The sequence below is a fragment of the Coloeus monedula genome, assembly GCF_965178545.1.
Source record: "Coloeus monedula genome assembly, chromosome: 3".
NCBI lineage: Eukaryota > Metazoa > Chordata > Aves > Passeriformes > Corvidae > Coloeus > Coloeus monedula.
Window position 1 is genome coordinate 81089899 of NC_138783.1, and position 7826 is coordinate 81097724.

Sequence of the window (7826 nt, forward strand, 5' to 3'; positions counted from 1 at the left end):
GGAGAATGTGTTAACAACAGGTGCTGCAGGAGGTTTGGCTGGACTGTAGAAAACTTGGCAACCTGAGGCATGTTCTGGGAAACAAGATCTATCTTTCTTTTTCTGAACTTCAGATTCTTCTTAAAGCTGATAAAGAAAACACCATAAACTATGAACAGGTTAAAACTTTACAAATATTTATCTTTTCTAAAAGCATAGGGAAAAATTTTGGCAGTGTTGATTAGTATTCAAAAAGCAAGGGAAGAAAAACCTAATACCTAGAGTACAGTGGAGGAAGAGAATAGCCAAAACAAATCTCGAGAAGCCTTTGTTTAACATTTGGCAGTAGATAGATGTGGGCGCAACTTTATATGCTCAGAATTGTATTTCATTTTTCATCCATGCTGTTCATTGGAATGTTGAGGTATAACCCTTATATGTGTCCTTGGTGGTCAGATATTTTCAAAACTTTCTAGAACAAGATTTTGAGGCACCCATGTTTTCTCCTCTATTAATGGTCTATTAAAACTATGTGCCTTGCTGTTTGTTTTTAAATGTTAATGCAAGCTTGAATACTCCTGCTTTATACACCTCTTATTTTTGTAATGAGTTTCCCCCATATGCTAGCAAAAGTTTTGGAGACATTAGTGATTCAATTTCAGGGATTACTAGCTGGTATTTAACAATTTAAATGGTGACAAGCTGCTGTTTTCCATTTCTGTTTTCTGTGTTGTATATATCTGCATTGTTTTGAAGAGAAAGGCACCAGATTTCCTGCCAGACATAATTCTAGAGGATGTGGTTAATTGTATTTATCATCTTGAGCTATAGGAAGAATGTGCAATCCCTTAATTTCCTCCATATGTAAAAACACCATTTTAATGCCATTAAATAAAATTATCCATTTCAAATAATTAACTATATTTATCATGAAATGATGGATAAATTGTTTTGTAAAGCTGTGCCGGTTTGGCCAAATTTAGAAACATATCCTCTGAGAGAAGGCACAACCACCCCTCCCCCACACCAGGTTCGGGAAAAAATAAATTTTCTGCAAAGGAAAGTGAAAGAGATAAAAACTATTTATTTAACAAACACATGGGAAAAGGAAAATAATGTTAAATAATAAAATCTCTCCCTGTGGAGAAAAAAACCTGGGAAACTGTTAGAGCCCTCCCTTTGGTTTCCTCGGAGCTGGGGCTTGGCCCAGGGCCAGGCCCTCTGTGCCCGGTGGAAAGTCCTCCTGATGTGTTCTGATATTGAAGCAGTCCAGCAGAAAAGGGAGAAAATCCAAAATTCCAGGGAAGGAAAAAAGTTCAACTCTCAGTCTCTCTCTGGAGAAAAAGAAACTGAACAACTGGCCAAAAGCTGACTGGGCAGCAGCAAGCCGGGTGCTTCCTCGCTCCCCTGCTGCAGCTGGGGAAAGTCGCCATCTCTGTGTGACCTTGAACAAGCTGCAAACTGCTTTGAAAAAGTTTTGCTCAGTTTTTCCTTCCCCCTCTCAGGCTCAGTTTAGAGGCACAGAAAGGCACAAGAATTAATTTCTGGGCATAGGGCAGCGATATGGTATACACATCATAAAGTCACCCCAACACACATACACAAAACTTTGATAACAAATATTAGAAATCTATCATTAACAGATAATACTAAATGTAATTCTTTCAGATAAGAAAGCACATCATCTAGGAGATCCTGAGTTTGAAAACAGAAGTCTTTGTATCACCAGTCGGTCATTTCTTAAGCACAATTACTGAATAACAATACCTTTCACAATGCTGATAGATTTCTTTTAAGTGTAGTCATTGCAGGAGGCAATGCAAAGGAGATACAACATAAAGTTTTTAGCTTCTGACTCAATGGTGGCTACACGGTCACCAAACAGGCCTTGTATAGTGCATTGGCTTTAATTAGGTATAGGTTCTCCTGTGTGCAGCTCAGTTTTGTGCCAGGCTTTTAGTTTTGACCCTTTGGCCACTAGGTCTACCATGTTGTAAATAATATCTGACTCATTTTTGTACTCCGTGGAGTTGTCTTGCCCAGCTGACTTGTTCCATGTAATTTTTCTGTAACTGGCATGTTTAACGGGGACTTGTTTAACCAGCAGATAACCAGAAAATGGTAGAATGTCTGGGATTTCATTAGAGAATGCTCTATAATTGTAACACACCTGTTCTAGAGTTTGTTGTGAATCCCAGTAATAAAGGCTCTCGGACTCTATAAGGTATTGTTTAAAATACATTTTGTTGGAGACAACACGAGAAGGAAAAAACGAGTAGCACAGATCTCCTTAAGCTGTGCAGCATCAGAAGGACTTCTAATCAAGGCATGTCAAGCTGCCTGATTATCTGTCCACACTGAGGTTCACCAGTGTGATGGCCTTCAGACCTCTTATAGGATTTTCTTAGAAGTAACCATTATGGGTCATTCTGACTGTCAGGCAAATAGATGTTCACATGACAACTTCAAGACCAAGGCAAAGCTACACAGGTGGCCACTTATTTCATACGTAGCAGATCAAAAGTTACAGAGCTAATCTGAGCTCATCCGCTCCTTAAAGCAAGTTTTTGGTGTCAACCTGTGCTCTACGTAAGCTGCAATACCAGCTGGATTCATTTTGAATGTGCAATGTGTATAACATAGCTCTACTCCTAAATAACTTTCTGATTTATTTTTTCCCCCTCAGGGATCTGATACACTGGCAACATTTGGTTTGTGCTTAGCTAGGTATATTTTAGCCTTACTGTCTGTAGCTATCTCTTCAGTACTAATGACACAGGCATTTGGAGGCACAGTTTTTAATAAATCTATGTGGCCCTTTTTTTTTTGAAAATAAAAAACTATGCAGAATTTGTGGGTTTTTCATAGGGAGATGGTGGTATGTTTAATCTCACAGGGAATCAGAAATTTCTCTTCAGTCAGGTTTGGTTCATTGCTTTTAGGCTTACAGAGCCCAAAAGGTCATGTGTAGCCACGGACCATGGAAAGAGCCAGTGAAGGGTATCTGGGACAACATTTTTTAGTCAACCTGAAGTACATGGCAAACTGACTAGACTCAGGAAATGGGGTTGTGCTGGCTTTTTTGGGGATGATTTTCCTTCCAGTAGTTGGATGTGGCTGTATCTGTGCTGGAAACAGTGTTGACAACTCAGGGATGTTTTAGCTGTTGCTGAGCAGTGCTTGCACAGAATCCAGGCCTTTTCTGCCTCTTACCCCACCAGGGTGCAGGCTGGGGATGCACAAGGAGTGAGGAGGGGACACAGATGGGACAGCTGGTTCCAGCTGACCATGGGGATATCCCATATGGTGTCATGCTCAGCATATAGAGCTTGGGCAAGGAGGAGGAAGGGGGAATGTTAAGAGTGATGGCGTTTCTCTTCCCAAATCATGTGTGATGGAGACCAGCTTTCCTGAGGATGGCTGAACACCTGCCTGCCGGTGGGAAGTGGTGAATGAACACTTTATTTTGTCTTGTTTGTGTGCACAGCTTTTACTTTACCTATTAAACAGTCTTCACCTCAACCCACGAGTTTTCTCACTTTTACCATTCCAGTTCTCTCCCCCATCCCACCAGGGTTAACTTCTCTGAAAGTTATCTCATGGAAAGGAATTGTTCATCTCTCAGGTATAATTTTGTTTGATATGTGCAGTATCTGTGCAAAAGTCTACACTGGGAAAGTAATATATGGAAAAGCAGTCTTCTAGAGAAGCCAAAGAACACTTGCTCTGCCTATTTAAAGACCTTCTTACTCAAAAGTTGATTATTTTTGTTCTTAAAAAAAAAAAGAGAAACCATTTGGTTAAAAATAAGTAGGAAATCTTTTACAGAAAAATTGAATTATTAACGGAAACCTTGACTGTAGACTGTTTTGATGGATAAAACTAATTTATCTCTGTCTCCCTGAGATATTTATATCATCTGTCTAAACAGCGTGAGTCACATTTAAAATGATATCAACTTGTGCCACCTCCAGTGTAACAAACTGGAGCTGATTCAGCTGAGTGTTGCTTTCCTTCATTTTATTCATTCACAATATCCAATTGATTTTTATTAAAATTGAGTCAGTTCACTTTAGAGGGAATTTGAATCCATAGCCAAGAGGGAGAAAAAGACATGTCACTGAGCAGCAGTATAATTTATTTTCTCTTGTCTTTTGGACCTTCTTACTACAGGTAGAGAAAAAATGTGTGTTGTCTTTGATTCTTGAGTTATGTGTATGTATACATAGGCACAAACTTACTAATACTAATTACACATGTGTAGTAATAAAACATAGGGGTTTTTTTTACAAATACAACTGTGGGTTTTATATACACTTCCAGTAAAAGACTCAAGCTATGAAAGACCATTTGGTCTCAGAGCACTGTCCAGTACATAGGTGTGCTAAAAATATGTATTACCTGTCGTGTGTTGCAACTGGAAACAATGAAATTGGAGTAGAAACATTTGGAAACCTTTTATATCTTGCTTAATTTTTTTTTCTTTTAAACAATTATGAAAAAATTATTTCAGAATTTGCCATGAAACGAACTTCCAAAAACATTTTTTAATGTCATCTGGAACTCTTTGATATTAAAAAGAATTATTACCTATTGTACTGTTTTTGTGTTTATTTGCTGAAAGCAGTCATTTCTAATGCCTTGTTAGGCATTTAAGCGGAAGACGGATGGAGATGTAGAAAGGGCTGCACAACTGTATAACCCAACACAAAGAGTTGTGTGCAGAGAAATTTTAAGAGCACAGGAGACAATGGCACCTATATGTCTCTTGCTGAGACAGATATTTGAGGGGGAAGATTTTTTTAAAATTTATATGGAGTCATAGACTGTGTGAAAGAGTGAAAATACTTCCTGGCCTCTTTCATAAACTTTTGTTCTGAAATTCTAAAATATAGGATTATAATAGCATATATTAAAAAAACAGTACTATGACCAGTATATGCAATAAAAACCTTTTATAAGCATTACTTTAGTTTCTAATCTTGTCAGTGGAATTGCAATTGCCAGTAAGTATAGTTTTAAATTCCAAGACTAAGTAAAATCATTCATGATGACCTCTTTGGGCAGAGAAAGACAACTACAGTCTCAGTACTAGAGACTATTCATGCCTTCCAGGGGGGAGCAACTTTTTTTATTTTACTTTTTTGTTTTATTTCTTAAATTTCTAGCCTATTTTAAAGATACTGATTTTAAGGTATTTTTTGATCTGATCCATAGTTTCTTATTTATATTAGTGTATTTATCTAATACACGCATGTATCATGTTGATGCAAATTTTAAGTGTTTTCTTAAAATACTCTTCTGCAAATGCTAATGCTTTTAATCTCCAAATTTAGCAATAGTACTTTTAAATCAGCTTATCTGCACAACTTGTATTGAGAGATGATTAGAAGATTTAAATCCTTTTGTTTTCACATTGACGCAAGTCAACATGAAACAATGATGTTATTGCTATAAATAATATTGTAGAGTACGGATAATAGTCCCTGTGTCTAGTTGATTCATAACCTGAAAATTAAATACCATCAGCAGTCATGCCTTCACACCTATCTCTGGTAATTTTTCTGTATTTTAATGTGGGTTCTGATTGATTTTTTCATTTTAAAACCCTATTTGATATTTGTTTACTAAAACATTGTTCTAAGCAATCCCTGCAGCACACAGCACAAGTGCAAGAGAAATTTTTTTTGCTTTTTCTTAGAAAGTATCTACAGTAGTTTATTTAGGTTTTATCCATACCTCTGTTGGAATTATAATTTAATGACATTTATGATGTTTTCATTGTTAAAGTGCTTCCAGTAATGACTAGATTGAGATGATTTGTCATCAGTTTTCATTTTAACTCTGAAAGTTCATTTCAGATAAATTTAAATGCAAGTGGGGAATCCAATCACTAGAGTGCTGAGAGGCAAACTCTGCTAGAGACCTTGTGTGCTCTTGTCAGAGTGACTCAGTCACTCAGGCTGCCCACAGCCCAGTGCTCAGTGGTTTTGTCTGTTACTCTGGGCTACTTCAAGGTCGGGATACCCTAAATAAACACAGATAAACTGGTTTAATGTGAGAGCATTTAAGTTCCAGTGTCATAAGTTTTCTTTTCATTTTTAATAGCCTTTTGAGAAATAAATAAGGTTAAATTTCTTTTCTTCCTTATAGGTCTCTGGGCCTATTGTGTTGCTTTTAAAATCTCTGATGAAATTCTTATCAGCACTGTGGCTTGTTGATAAAGGAGCTTCAGTGACAAAATTGGCTTGAAATGTTCTACTATCATTAGGCAGCTTTTCCCTTGAAATCTCCCCCTGGCTTTTTTGAGCATTATTTCTAAATTCCAACCAGTCCCCTTGGTTGATCCATAGTTTAACCTCATCCTGTCATCACAGGGAGAGTAACAAGAGGTTGATGTGAAGGAGGAGGAGGCAGTATTTTTGTGAAAACCCCAGCATTGCTGAACCTCCTTTCAGCAGGGGCAGAATCCCTTGGGCATACTGCAAAGGTCGAGAAGACCTGGCTTTTGCTGGAGGTAGTGCAACACAGACAACCAAGACCCCAACCCTAAAAAGAGATTAATTAAACATACAGGGATAGAGAAAAAAAGTAATAATACCAACTTTCTTCTTATTTTTTTTTCCCCTGAAACTGCAACTCTAACAATTCTGAAAAGGAGATTCAGAGAAATGCTTCATCTGAGTTCCAGGCACAGTTATTGAGAATCTCAAATGCAGCTAAATAGAATAGTCTTTTTTTCAAATCCTATCTTAGTATAATCTGAAATGTTTTCACTAGCTTTACATTGGTGTAAAGTAGCACAATCTATTTCACTAACTACTGTAAAGAAAGCCATCCAGTTGGAAAGAAATATTAAAAACATCTTCACTGTGCTGGCCTAAGTTGAAAGTGCAGAACAATTTTTATTTTTTTTTTCCAAAGTTGTCAACTGTTACAACTTAATCATGCTTCCTATCTAATATCCCAGTCGGAATCTGGAATCTGTAACAACAAATTCTTCATATTTCTTTACCTATTTAGTGAATTGATTTTTTTAGATTTGAAAAGCACTTCAGGAATCACTCAGGGGTTGCTAAAAATGCATAGTAATGTGCCCAATTCATTTAGCATGCCAGCTGCTGATTTTCTTCTGATGACTGACTTCATGCTTGAGAGAGAAATCCTTATCTTAGCATAAGCATCTCACCTGCCTGTAGAAAATTGATTCCATTACAATTTTAAAATGAGAACTGCCCTCAATTGTGTTCTTACATAGAATAATTGGGCTTTAGTTATCAAAAATACGTGACAGCAAGGACATCTGAGTGTATTTTAATGCCTGGTCAAACAGCCTGGATCTTTGCACTCAAGTAAGACACTTCTTTTGAAGTGAAGGTTACTTTGCTATAACTAATGGTTACTTTGCTATAACTAATGTGGCACAACCACATAAATAGGTATTATTCCAAAAGCAGTATTTCCAGTTGTGTTTACTTAATGAACCAAGAATTTATTTAAAAGCTTTGGCAGTTTAATAAGTGCATGACCATACTTTCACAGTTTCTTCTAGACAGGGAGTGCTTTATTCATCCTGCTGAGAAAAATGGTGACTACGGGTAATTTCAAAGGTAGTATGTTGCCTCATTTGGCTGTTTGTTTTTAAATTAGCTATCTCTAGTCATATGTAACATCTGAAAGCTCTTAACTACCAAGAAGTTTATCCTTACCAAAATTTCTATTACAAAGCCAATTACCAATTTTTGCTTTGTAAAGAAGAGTTTTTAAGCTCATCCCTTGGACTCCTGGTGATGTTGTCGTGTGCTAGAGGTTATCCAGAAAATGAAAGATACAGCAGTTGAATCCAG